Source organism: Salvelinus sp. IW2-2015, linkage group LG15 (assembly GCF_002910315.2).
Source record: "Salvelinus sp. IW2-2015 linkage group LG15, ASM291031v2, whole genome shotgun sequence".
NCBI lineage: Eukaryota > Metazoa > Chordata > Actinopteri > Salmoniformes > Salmonidae > Salvelinus > Salvelinus sp. IW2-2015.
The window spans coordinates 44,425,091-44,439,070 of record NC_036855.1 but is presented as its reverse complement, the minus strand read 5'-3'; the positions used below and the strand labels follow the sequence as shown (position 1 = coordinate 44,439,070).

The 13,980-nt window shown below is 41.6% G+C and overlaps 1 long non-coding RNA gene across 1 annotated transcript; it reads right to left on the bottom strand.

Annotated features, from left to right (window-relative positions):
- Positions 1-9,383: 9,383 nt before the first annotated feature.
- LOC111973864 (uncharacterized) lies at positions 9,384-11,946 on the bottom strand. Its single transcript, XR_002878648.3, has 3 exons — positions 11,797-11,946; positions 10,614-10,772; positions 9,384-10,450 (listed from the first exon to the last, which is right to left on the bottom strand). It is a non-coding gene; the product is annotated as an uncharacterized lncRNA (long non-coding RNA).
- Positions 11,947-13,980: the final 2,034 nt, after the last annotated feature.

Genomic DNA, 13,980 nt, shown 5'->3' with positions numbered 1-13,980 from the left:
AGGTATGTTAACGTTATTCTAAGTACATCGTTATGATTTATAATATGTATCTCAAAGGCAATACTTAAATATATACCTAAATATAATCAATCCCACAATGAGTCAACTACATTATAGGCATGGCTGTCAGTTTCTATTATTATGGGTGGTGCAATATTGTTGGAGCTGGGTCAAGGTTGAAGCAATGGGTTTTATTATATTGCATTGGTATGGCAATGAGTTTGTTGAGCCAATGGAGGTGAGATGTGGCATACAAGATAATATAGATTGAGCACCCGGCTTCAGCCAATGAATATCGTGCTTGGACAGGCTTAAACCATGTGACATGCCAAAGAGCAGAGGACTTTGCCCTGGGGAAGAGCCATCTGACACAATGAGGGAGCCTTTCTCATTTAAAACAAGCTGTTGTTCCTCTCACCAGAGGTGATGACCGGCCGTGGTGGAGGGGCACAGTCAGGCACCATGCTGGAGTCTCAGGGGACATAGCAGGGTTGTCATAAATGAAATCTGGGGTTGAAAAACCTGCTCACTAGCAAGCAATAAGGAGCTACACGTTTGGCCAACACCTATCCTGAACATATCTGCCAGTCAACACATAACAGTTAGGTTTTCTCTGTAGAACATATTGGTAACCTCACCAGAAGCTGAATCTGACCAGCACATGTTCTGAATCGCTATTATCTTACACTGGAGACTGATAGCATCCCTGATCTTATCTTACAATAAGGGAAAATATCCTCTCTGCTAAATCTTAAGGCTCAGACACACCGGTTGGCTTGTCAAACGTTTACCTGYCAGTGTCGGCTATGGGATCAATATTATGCTAAATGTATTCACAAATGTAAATCACCAATCCACAAATGCAATTCACTATCCAAACAAACACCTTCTGATTTGTAAATCAATATATTGCATTAGAWTTTTTTTTATAACTGCAGATATGCAGGTCATTTCCAAGGGCCTTAAGTAAAATGACTGCCATAAAGGTTTGCACATAGTTGAATTAGCTGGCCAATGTGATAGCATCACTAAATGTGAAGGATATGTCAAAGTGATTATAATCCATCCGCTGTCTCATGTTGCACAGACAATGAGCAGTAAGGAGACAAGTATTCCAGAGGCCTCTAACCGTTTCCCCAGGATAGGCATGCAAAAGGTAGAGTGGAGGTGTAGGATATGGGATCAGACTTTGTAACAGTATTACTGCTGTCCCTCTCCTCGCCCCAACCTAGGTTTAGAACCAGGAACCCTCTGCAGACATCGACAACAGTCACCCTCGAAGCATTGTTACCCATCGCTCCACAAAAGCCACGGCCATTGCAGAGCCAGGGAAASTACTTCAAGGTCTCAGAGCGAGTGAAATCACGATTGAAGCGCACCGCTTACTAGCTAGCATTTCACACTGGTTACACACACCACCTTTGACCTCTTTTTCCACAGCAACCAGTGATCAGGTGTTGTGCCGAACCCCCCCCCCCTCTATTTGTTTCAAGTGTATTAGTCTATAAATACATCTCTTTGCCAAAATTCATCATCTCTCCCATGTCTTATTCGACAAGTAGTTGTTCTGACATGTTTATTGCTTGCCTAAATTTTACTCCCTCTGTTTAATATAACACACATTAATTATTCATTTCGGTTGCCTATCCTGACGTGAAGTTTGTTATATAGAAAGTATTTGACTCTGAAATGTGCCACAGAAAGTATTTGACTCTGGCCACAAAATTAAGGAAATTAGAGGGGGGGTGGCAAGGCCATCTTCTTGCCTGCCGAAATTCCCCCCCTTCTATCTTGGGACTGCAAGTGTAWTGAATACTCGGGGAGAAAAAGGTGTAGATTCACACTCCGTTTGAGTCTTAAAGCACGTGGTCAATACTCWATCTTTTTAATGCTACGTGTGTAAAGTAAACAAGTGCAGGCATCAAATAAGCGCATGCAAATGTGCTTGCAGGCAGTCCAACATGTGCTAAATAAACGGTCCTGCACACGTCAAATTAACACCTACAGCTGCTAAATATACACCTACACACACTCATTTAACTCGTTCTTTAATATGCTAATTTTACTAGCCAATTTCCCTAGCTCCTCCTTTCAACCAGATTTCACAGTTGAAGGAACTTCCTTTTCCACTGCATTGCAAGCAGAGTATGAACCTTTACATGGTAACAGTTTTGTCTTGTTGTTACTGAATTATAAAGTTTATCAGCTAGTTTACAGTGGAAGGATCKGTTTCTCATCACTGGCTATAAAATGCAGCAAACATTAATCTAGCACCAGGATCAGCAGTGCTTAGCATAAGCTAAATCAGATATTTGCTAGCTAATTTAGCTAACATCGGTAGTCTCGAACCCCAGCCATATTATATCATTATAGTTAGCCTCAAACTGCCTGGCCATACTGCTAGCGGCAGTGAACGGAACCGTCATGTGTTTTATTAAAAGCCCTGCTGAAAAAAACATGTMAACTATAACAGCCACGGAAACACATTKGACTATGTTAATACTATCAAGGCAAATTACATACTAGCAAGATTGTTGCTTGAATGCAGGGCCAGGCATACATAGATTAGACAACGGAGATGCTCAACATCCTGGTAGTTMTCGATTTTTGGACTATTGTCTTTATTTTGCTTTATCATTGACTAAAAGGAAGACAAGCTACCTAAATGTGACTTATTGGCTAGTACTGAAGCAGGACATGTTTTTGAGCTACGTTTTTAGCCCAAAACCTTRTATTTAAGCAAAACAACAGCTAAAAGGTAGGCAACTTCTTCAGCCTGACTGGCTGTCAGTTCAAAGCTAGTGGTAGCCACGCTAGCTCGCGATTAGCATGAAGACACTGTAAAGCTCACATAAAGCAAATTTGGCTAGTGACAACCTTGTAAAACCCTCGCTAACATCTACATGTCAGCTTTCGAACAGAGTAGACTTTAATGTGCACGTTCACTTCGTTTTTTGAATATTTATATTCCATCGAAGCTTATTAGGGTAAAATAACTTCAGGCATATACCCAGTACTGCTTCAAAGGAATAGGGTTCCCATTCCTTCCGCTTAATTTTCACACAATTGTGTCTTGCAGAAGGGAACCATGAAGAGGAGCTTGGAGTGGGCAAGGCTGATGAAGAATCAGGTCTTCTCTGCTGCTTTAAGTATCAATTAATTCTGGTGATTCTCACCTGGTTAGCATGCACAACACRACAAGGTATGCAACATTAAGCACAATCAAATATCCAATGTTATTAAAACATGTATCCCAATTTACAGTCAATCAACATTTGTCAGTTGTGTTAATGTTATGAACTACAAACAATCTATGGTTCTTGGAGTTAATGAATCAATTGAAAGGGACTACAATTAGACATTTTTAAACTGCCAGTAAAGATGACAAAAAAAGYAATCTGCTCTTATGGTTCTGTTTACATTTTTTCCAGACACTTCAATCCGAAACTCTCGTTAATGTTTGACATCAGGCAAAATGTCTTCAGCCACCGTAGGACAAAGAGCCGCTGGTTGGCATTTTTGACTGCAGTGTCTGTGTAGGTGTACCAGGAAAGGACATTAGAAGTTAGGTCCCCATGATATCGAAGCATATACCATCTCCACTGCAGCCCAGTCAATATCGATTTAAGAAACTGGAACAATAGATATCGTGTAGCACATAGTAGCAAAAATGTAACAACTCCAGTTTGCCTATTGTCCCAACAAATGTCAATTTTACATACGTCAGCGTGCATTTTCTTTTATWGCTCTGCTTTCATCCCCATCCYGACCCACAAACTGGTTAGCAGACTCAGGKCTCTGAGTGTAAATCCTGTAGTAACAAATTAGATTTTTTACATTATCACAAGAATGTGTATCCCCAGAATGGACMCGACACTACCATGGTACACCTGATCATGAGTAAATGAAGGAGCTGTGGGACCTGACATAATGGTGATAGGACAACAGTCTTAGCTTAAGCAAAACATAGTAGATGGTGATACTTGACCATTCTCTCATCTACTGTACATCGACATGGAGATGATCAGCAGCTTCAAGTTCATGGGCACCCTGATATCCTTTTCTGCCCTCAGTTACTTCACTCAAAGTCCCACTTGTGCTTCTCCACTACCCTCAAACTTGCTGCACCACGACCTATGTACCAACTACAGTGTCTGCTTTTATTTCCATAACACATGTAAACAAWATGTCCATATTTACTGTAAGATTTATTTATGGTAACATTGCACATATTGTAACATAGTCCCTTGACATACATGACTTAACTACTTTGCATCATGCTCAGTTTACCTACTCTATGAAATCATACATTTATTTAAATATTAAAGCTGCATTATGTATTACTGTGTCCATTTGATTCTGGAAGGTTGTAATGTTTTTTTAAACTTTCACTACACAACTTTTTTTTGCTGATGGACAATCTTGTATGAAACTTTCATAATATCAATTATTTTGTGACATATCACCAATTAACATTGGCTGCTGTATTCCTGACTTACTAGGTAGTCATGCAATAAACATTTTGGATAATTCCCCTTAAATTAAATCGTATTTGTCACATGTGCCAAACACAACAGGTATAGTAGACCTTACAGTGAAATGCTTAACCAACAATGCAGTTTTTAAAAAAACTACAGAAAAGAAAATCATTAAAGAGCATCAGTAAAATAACAATAGCGAGGCTATATACAGGGGATACCGGTACAGAGAATGTGCGGGGGCACCAGTTAGTCGAGTTAATATATACATGTAGGTAGAGATATTAAAGTGACAATGCATAGATAGAGTAGCAGCAAATAGTCTGGGCAGCCATTTGATTAGATGTTCAGTAGTCTTATGGCTTGGGGATAGAATCTGATTAGAAGCCTCTTGGACCTAGACTTGGCGCTACGGTAACGCTTGCCGTGCGGTAGCAGAGAGAACTGTAGCTGTGGCTCCACTGGCAATACCAGCCTAGGAATGCTGAAGCCCCCGAAGTGAAAATGAAAACCTTCTCCATGGTTAAAGGGTATGTGTTCCCCTCTGAAAAAAGGAAAGGGGGGGGACATTAAAGTCCATAAGTAACACTTATTGGAGAACACAATACTCTAAGTGAAAGTAGTTTGGGATTTCATTTATCTATTAAATTCTTAGGGGGCCCATGGAAGAATAAGGCTATAAAATGTGTGATGAGGTGATATTTTATTGATGTGGGCCGTGTTACTTCAATGATCATGGTTTTGCATCTAACCTTCCACCTCCAGAAGCCAGTCCCTCCAGAAACATATGACTCGTCTCTCTATTGCTCTTTGATTGGTACCAGGTGGGGAGCACTCTGCTTTGAAGAGARAAGCTATGTCTTTGGCCAAAAGAGGTTTCTCAGCATAGATGAAAACCTCTCTGAAGAGGCTTGAGTGTCTATTCATGTAAGGCAGGAGACCTAGACACTTCAGACCCTCTTTGAATCTATAAAGTAAAAAAAAGTCAATGAATTTGCCCTGAAGAATTTAACTGAACTTGAGATTAATTAGATATATGGAAACTCACTGCTCAAGAGCATCCCGTATCCTGCTTTCTAAGTAAAAATTTGTGGCTGACTCCACCAGGGCATCCCACTCTAATGTACGAATGTATTGCACTGGACCCAACATGACCGCTTTCCTGTGCCTCGTCAACAGTTTGTGCTAACTGGATCTTAGATTGTTTATTGAACAGTGTTTTGGGACAAATTAGCAAAACAATAAACTGATTATCACAACCCTTAAAAAAGATTGACTGCCAACAAAAGGAAACCAAATCCATGTGGAAAAGTATTAATGAACCAATAACAATTTTTTCCCAAACTTAGTGMAAATTAACAGTAACATAACATCCATCACAGTATAGTTACTTACCTTCTCCAACTTCTCTCTGAAGTCATATTCCGCAATTTCTTTCAGTTCTGGCACAGGAGGTTGTAGGCCACACACTTGCCTGTATAGCCCCTGAAAAAATGTTGCTCTACACCCCATGTACTGCGAGATCAGTATTGTTTGGGAGCAGGGCTCAATGCATTTGTTTTTTTGTCGGCTTCCTTCTTGGTGTGTTTTTGTCTAGTGTTGTCATCGTGCGTTTTGTGTTGCCGTGTGTTGTTGGTAGTATTTTGTGTTGTTTGGTTAGAGTTTTTTTTTTTTTCGCCATCGATAGAAAGTGCTAATCACAACAGAAGACAAACAGTAAATAAAGACACATTACCATTACAAAAATCAAAATGTCTTAACTCAAGTCAATACAACTGCTCCAAAAAAAATAAAAGGGAACAAACTTAAACAACCACAATGTACTCCAAGTCAATCATCACTTCTGTGAAATCAAACTGTCCACTTTAGGAAGCAATCACTGATTGACAATAATTTCCATGCTGTTGTGCAAATGGAAATAGGATCAAAAGTGGAAATTATAGGCAATTAGCAAGACACCCCAATAAAGGAGTGGTTCTAGCAGTGTGGTGACCCACAGACCACTTCTCGTTCCTATGCTTTCCTGGCTGATGTTTTGGTCCTTTTTGAATGCGGCGGTGCTTTTCACTCTAGTGTAGCATGAAGACGGGAGTCTACAACCACACAAGTGGTTCAGGGTAGTGCAGCTCATCCAGGATGGCAAACATCAATCGAGCTGTGGCAAGGGTTTGCTGTGTCTGTCAGCGTAGTGTCCAGAGCACGGAAGGCGCTACCAGGAGACAGGCAGTTACATCAGGAGACGTGGGAGGAGGCCGTAGGAGGGCAACAACCAGCAGCAGGAACCGACTCCGCCCTTTGTGCAAGAGGAGCACTGCCAGAGCCTGCAAAATTGGACCCTCGCAATGCAGGCCACAAATGTGCATGTGTATGCCTCAAACGGTCCCAGTAAATCAGACTCATGAGGTGGTAATGAGGGCCCGAACGTCCACAGTGGGGTTGTGCTTACAGCCCAACCCGTGCAGGACGTTTGGCATTTGCCAGAGAACACCAGATTGGCATAATTCCGCCACTGGCGCCTGTGCTCTTCCACAGAAATGAAGCGCAGGTTCACTACTGAGCACGTGATCAGACGTGACAGAGTCTGGAAGGACGCGGGAGAAAACATTCTGCTGCCTGCAACATCCTCCAGCATGACCGGTTTGGCGTGGGTCAGTCAATGGTGTGGGGGTGGCATTTTTTGGGGGCCCGCACAGCCCTCCACTGTGCTCGGCAATGCCTAAATGCCATTAGTCACCGAGATGAGATCTCAACCCCTTGTGAGACCATAGTGCTGGGTGGGTTGGCCTGGGTTCCCTCTCTAATGCAAGACAATGTCTAGACCTCATGTGGCTGGAGGTGTGTCAGCAGTTCCTGCAAGAGGAAGGCATTGATGTATGGACTGGGCCCGCCCGTTCCCCAGAACCTGAAATCCAATTGAGCACATCTGGGACATCATGTCTTCGCTCCATCCACCAACGCCACGTGCACCACATGACTGTCCAGGAGTATGGCGGATGCTTTAGTCCATGGTCTGGAGGAAGATCCCCTCAAGGAGACCCATCCGGCCACCAGGTTCAGCAGGAGCAGCCAGGCGTGTAGGCTGAGGTCATACCATGGCACGGGAGGCCACACACACTACTGAGCCTCATTTTGACTTGTTTGTTTAAGGACATTACATCAAAGTTGGAATCAGCCTGTTAGTTGTGGTTTTCCCACTTTAATTTTGAAGCGTGACTCCAAATCCGACCTCCTGGGGTTGATAAATTTGATTTCATGATCATTTTTGTGTGATTTTGTTGTGCAGCACATTCAACTATGTAAGGAAAAAGTATTTAAATAAGAATATTCATTCATTAGATCTAGGATGTGTTATTTAGTGGTCTTAATTTTTTGAGCAGTGTATAATTGGCCATAAAACAAATGTGTCTTTGTTGGTGTAGTGTAAATCACCTTGAGAGTTGGCAGAAAGACAATTTTTGCCAAGCAGGTCCCCAAAATAATTGTCAGAAGGAATGGATGTCACTCATTAGCAGCGGATGAAATCCTCTTGAGGGACCACCCTCAGCGGCCCTTTTCTGTCAGCACCCTAAAAACCAAATGTCTAATGTTTTTCCTCCGGACTAAGCGGGCTCTCCTTAAAGCCTCTCATTGCACAATCATAACGTTAACTTGGTTGGCATCTCATAACATCTTTAGCCAGTGCTTGGAGGTCACCACTAAAAAAGACATTCAGAATAGCAAAGCTCAGATCTCCAATTCCATCTGTAATTAACAAACATTGAATTATTTACAGGGATTTACTGCTCATTTGGTCTCAAATCAACAGAAAGTGTGGGGAAGGTGGACAATAAGCCTCGGGAATGGTGGAGGAGGCCACAGGAAGTGGGTATAGTGATGGGGGGGGGGGGGTGGTGGGCACAGAAATAGGTGCTGTCACAAAGTGTAGCCTTGGTTTCTGTAGATAGTAGTCCAGTTAAATGTAATTTATTAAGGCTATATACATTTCAAAAACATGAGAAAGCATCTAAAGCATGTGCAGAACAATGTATTGCGTTCTAAAATGATTTTACAGAAAAAATGTTAGCCCGCAGCATCAACTCACTATCAGAATGTATATGTCGAATGTGTATGGTAATGAGCATTTTAATGATCATGTAGCTTATTTTTTAAAAGTAATAAATTTCAATAATGTATACAATAGACAAGCAGAACAGTGTGATTCTCCTCATGGCCCTAAATATCTGGAGGGAACGCCATAATCTGGAGACGCATCACGGAAGCAATCCATACAGTACTGCTGCGGATTGCTCTGGAAAGCACGGAGAAACAAGGGGCGAGACGGCTTGTACCCATCAAATGCCACCATGTATGACTATCCTCCACCTAACATCAGAAAATACACTCACTGGTTGATACAAAGTATATGACACATTAAATATACAAACATCACCATCCTCCCTTTACCGCTTAAAATCTGCATCAGGTTCCTCCAGTATATAACAAAGCAGCAGACCAAATATTACATTAATCCAAAATGTGGAACAATGTTAAGAACAGTCTCCGCTGATCACAACTATAAGTACTTCCGTTAGCCCTCTAAAGGCTACAACAAGGTTTGTTCTCTGTTTCTGTTTGTTCCTGCAGCGGAAGATGTGTGATTACAAATATCTCTTCAATTAGGAAAAATAACCACGTTTATATGATGAGTCAAGAGGACAGACTCTCCTGTTGTTCACACTTGGCACAATACTTTGCTCCAACTGTTTTTGCCTCCGTGTCCTCAATATAAGCATGTTTGTTAATTTCATGTACAGAAACACATAAAAACAATTATTATCCACATGAGTGACATATGGTATCAAGGGCCATTGCTTATGAACTGTTAGTTGTGATGAACATTGTGATGAACAATTTGAGATGTTACAATGTTGTTACCGTTCCCCAGTTTCTGTGTTGTGTTTGTTATGTGTGTGTTTCAGGGTGGCTTCCTGAAATCCCCCAAGCAGCTGATTGGTCGACTCCATGGCTAATTGGAGCTGACCCCGCCCCCTCATCAAGTTACAGCTGWATCCGATTAGACTCCTTCTGAAGCTATATAAAAGCCAGTGTTCTGTTGTTCAGGAGAGAGATGATTGCTGAGAGAGGAGGCTGATGGCTGTGGGTTATTTACTGTATTAGTTGTTGCTGGGCACAGCTTTGGTATGTTCTGTGTTAGTTTATTGCTCAGTCAGATAGAGCTTATTTAATGTCCTGTGTTTCTCAGTTTGTTTGAAATTATTTAATATTCTGGTTCATTTGTTTCCAGGGGGGAAGGCACCTAGGGAGTGCTTAGGCAAGAGGCCCGCGGGMATACATATACCYGTAGTATATTCACTGTCTAGGCACACTAGGTAAGACCTGGGTGGACCACCCCCTGTATTTTGGTTAGCGCACCAGGTGGTGGTAAGTAGTGGGTAGGCAGGTAAGGTAGGAGAGGGGGCTTTGATATTTACTTTCCTTGCTTTGGTTCCATCCAGTCCCTTTCCCCCATATTACCATGTGAAGGAATAAATTCCTAGTAAACGGTAACTTCTCTGCCTTTTGTCATCCTTACTCGCACCTACAGTCCCATACCTCTTTCACTTCACGGGGAGTTGTTGTAGCAGGGTGTTGCGTTCCCTCTTCTTAGAGGCGTGCGTAACAAATGTACAACTTCTCACCAGTGATATAGATAATTGTGTATCACAAAGATACATCTACCTTATCAGTTTGTGGTTTCCATGAAGGTGCCATAACGAGTTTGGTCCAGCAACACGGTATGACCTTCTATGCAGCCTCTGCGACATGGCTCTAAGGGCAGCCGCCCTCGGGTTAACACGAAGCATGCTGTCCCTCAATCTGAGTCTCTGCACCCAGAGCCCTTAATTGTGATCGAACAGCCTCCGCTCCACGTTTGTCGTTCCCAGCCGACATGTCAGAATATAATGGTTGGTGCATGTAACAAATTGAAGTGTCTGGGAAACAAAGTAACAATGGACAGGGATGAGGTAATACATATCATAATCATTTTAAAGTCCTGTCTTGATTGTAGTCATACTAAATTGTTTGATTGGTAAGAAACTGGAAACCATGCATCAAAAGTCTGTAGTTTATAGCATTACTCCCAAGCAAACTGACCTTAGACAACGTTTGACTGTCGATCAGGACACATKTAGAATATCTGCCATCTGAGACACACTGAAAGCACAGGACATCAGAAACCTCAGTTGCTCTTAAGTGATGGCATAACAAGGTGCACCCTAGTTCCTCTCCAAGTCCGAGAAGCCCTGGAACTGGCTGTAACAATAATACACTGTGTTCAGGGTACTTAAATGTATTATGACACAGCCCACCCATCTCATTCCAAAAACACTTAAATTATAGTAACTTTCACAAATTGTGGCCAATTAACATTTTTATAATATTGGATTTTAAAGCCAAGACAAATAGAAATGTTGACCAATAACGAATAGAATGGGCAGCAGGAGAGCAAAGAGTGAACAAATTTAAATAAAAAACGTAAACCCAMCCACACCCAACATTTATCAGCCTCCCCCTAGCCMACTCAAGGCTCCTCTGCATGGTTTCCATTCTGCAAGACAGTTTTTTTAAAAATAGAGACCATGGAATTCCTGTTCAAACAGTGCCATAGTCCTAATGTTAACGTTCCTGGTTTATGTCTGAAGTTGTTCATCTAACATCATAGGCTTACATGAAATATTCAATTTGCAAAGGTATCAAAAGTAATACTGTTTGTTGGAAAGCTGATATTGTTGTAGATATATAGCAACGTTTTATAGGGTTGCCTAGGTCAAGGTGAGCTTGCAAATGTTTCATGCTAATCGCGAAGCTAGCGCAGCTAAGGCTAGGTAGCCTGCCTGAAGTTTTAGACCTTCAGTTGTGTTTTGCCTAAAAATTCAAAAACATGTTTGACGTCAGTACTATTCATAATAAGTCACCTTATGTAACTAGCAGGCTGTAAATAAAAATATACAAGCGGCGCCGTTCACTGTGTATGCGCGAGGTGGGCGGCTAAGGAACGTTATCAAGCAAAACTAGTAACTCATTTTAGCAATCCAGCATTTAACATACCAGCATTCATTACAAAATAATATATATTCTACATATACTAGTTAATATGAAATACTCCCTTGGCTAATCAGACTTACAATATTAGCGACACAAGGCCTAATTACTTGCCACTGCTGTCAGTGTCTGAGCCTCCAACATAGTGCTAGCCATACACAGATACATCCTCTGTGTTAGCTAGCACAAATCAACTGTTATGATTAAGAATAATAGTATTAAAAAAATAATCAACCTTGTTAATGTGCACTGAAGGCATCAAGTCCAGATTATCGGAGAGCAGAAGCCGAGTGCAGCCATTTAGGGTCTGTTTGCAGCTGATATGGAAGTTCCTTCTCGCCATCTTCAATTGTGGAGTTGTTGCATCAAACTGACTGTACGCCGATTTAATGAAAGGAGGAGCTAGGGAAATTGGCTGGTAAAATTAGCATATTAAAGAATGCGTTAAGTTAGCATGTGTAGGTGTATATTTAGCAGCTGWAGGCGTTAATTTGACGTGAGCGGGACCGCTTGCAGCCGTTTATTTCGCGCATGCTTATTTGACGCGTGCACACGTTAATTTAGCGCCAGCACCTGCTTACTTTACACACGCAGYATTAAAAATATTGTGTTTTGACCACGTGCTTTAAGACCAAAACGGCATTCCATATATTAAGCCTTCACAGAAGGCAGGAATCCTGGTCACAGGTAGGCACTGGTCAAACACAGGTAGGCAGTCATAAAAAAAATACCTCACAACCATACAAACAGAAAGAACTGAACTAAATAGGGAGCTGATGAGACCAGGTGAGAAACGGACTCAGGTGAAATCAGTGAACAAAAATTAAAGACATGGCTACATTCCAGAACACAAAGAAACAGGGCTACGTTCAAGAACACAAAGAAAAGCAGAACCTTACAGCAAGGCCTGGCACACTTCAGAATCATTTTGGTAGCTCATGTTGACCTCATGTTGACCTCATGTTGACCATGTTGTGTGCCACAGAAAGTATTTGACTAGCCACAAAATTAAGCAAATTAGAAGGGGGGGAGGATTTCGGCAAGGCCATTTTCTTGCCTGCCTAAATTCCTTTCTACACGTGAGAACTTTTTGTCTTTATGGCAGTCATTTTACTCAAGGCCCTTGGAAATGACCTGCATATCTGCAGTTATATACAATTCTAATGCAATATATGGATTTACAAATACAAATCAAAAAGTGTTTTGTTTGTGGATAGTGAATTGCATTTGTGGAAAGCGATTCACATTTGTGGATTGGTGTGTTTTGTGTTCACACAGCAAAGACCTTGAAGTCTTCAGCCACTCAGCCTTGTTAAAATAAACCAGAAGGTGGCAGTAGTGTTGTTTGGCAATGCATGTCCGTGTCTTGTTTTATGGTCTAGAATAAATAGCAATTTCTCCGCTAATGTTGCTATTGTTGTAAAAAGCACTTGTTGATACTAGCYAGATGGCCACAGCTAGATAACTAGCTAACAAGATGACAAAGAAACAATTTAATTCACTCACCATAATACCATACAGCCCATAGATACATTTTTAGCTAGCTGGCTCAGCAGCTAGCTACAGGCAGCTGCTTCATGGAAACAAATCTATTGTGATTTAATAATAATAGCTACAGTGGCCAGATAGCTAGGCTTGGAGGAGGCATTTACAGACCGGTTGAAATGTACGCAATTATTACCCAGAGGACCGGTCATTTAAAACCGGTCATGGTTTTAAAATGTCACTTAGGGGGAGAGTTTAATATTTTTWAAATTTAATCCAGGGGAGGCTCATTTTTTTAAATGTATTTTTCTAGGCAAGTCAGTTAAGAACTAATTCTTATTTACAATGATGGGCTACCCCAGCCAAACCGTAACAACGTTGGGCCAATTGTGCACCTCCCTATTGACTCAAACCGGGTCTGTAGTGACACCTCTAGCACTGAGATGCAGTGCTTAGAACACTGAACCACTCGGAGCCCGAGTGTAATTTGTTATCGATGAAATGGCAGCTTTTGGGAATTTACATATTTTAATTTGACTATATGTGTAACTTTCGTGTACTCCCGTTTTCTCTCCTCTCTCATTCTCCTCGTTTAGCCGCTGGGTGGACATTGCGCTTTTTCTTTCTATTGCTGTTCGACCAGTCCTCTTTGTGCTTGGCGTAATCAGAACACGGCGTGTATCTGGAGCATCTGGTGAATAAAATAGTGCTTGTAGTGACGATGTAGGGAGCTAGCAGAAATCCTGCTTTCAAAACTCGAAATCTGAAATCTCTGAGTTCCGAGCGTTCAAGACAACAATGAACTCGAGAACAAACGAACTCCGACTGTGAAAAACATTTTGAACGTTCATCCAACTCTGAATTCATAGTCGGAAACTTAGCATATTTCTAAACCGTCAGCTGCCACGGTAGAGGAGACTGGCCACCATAGTTA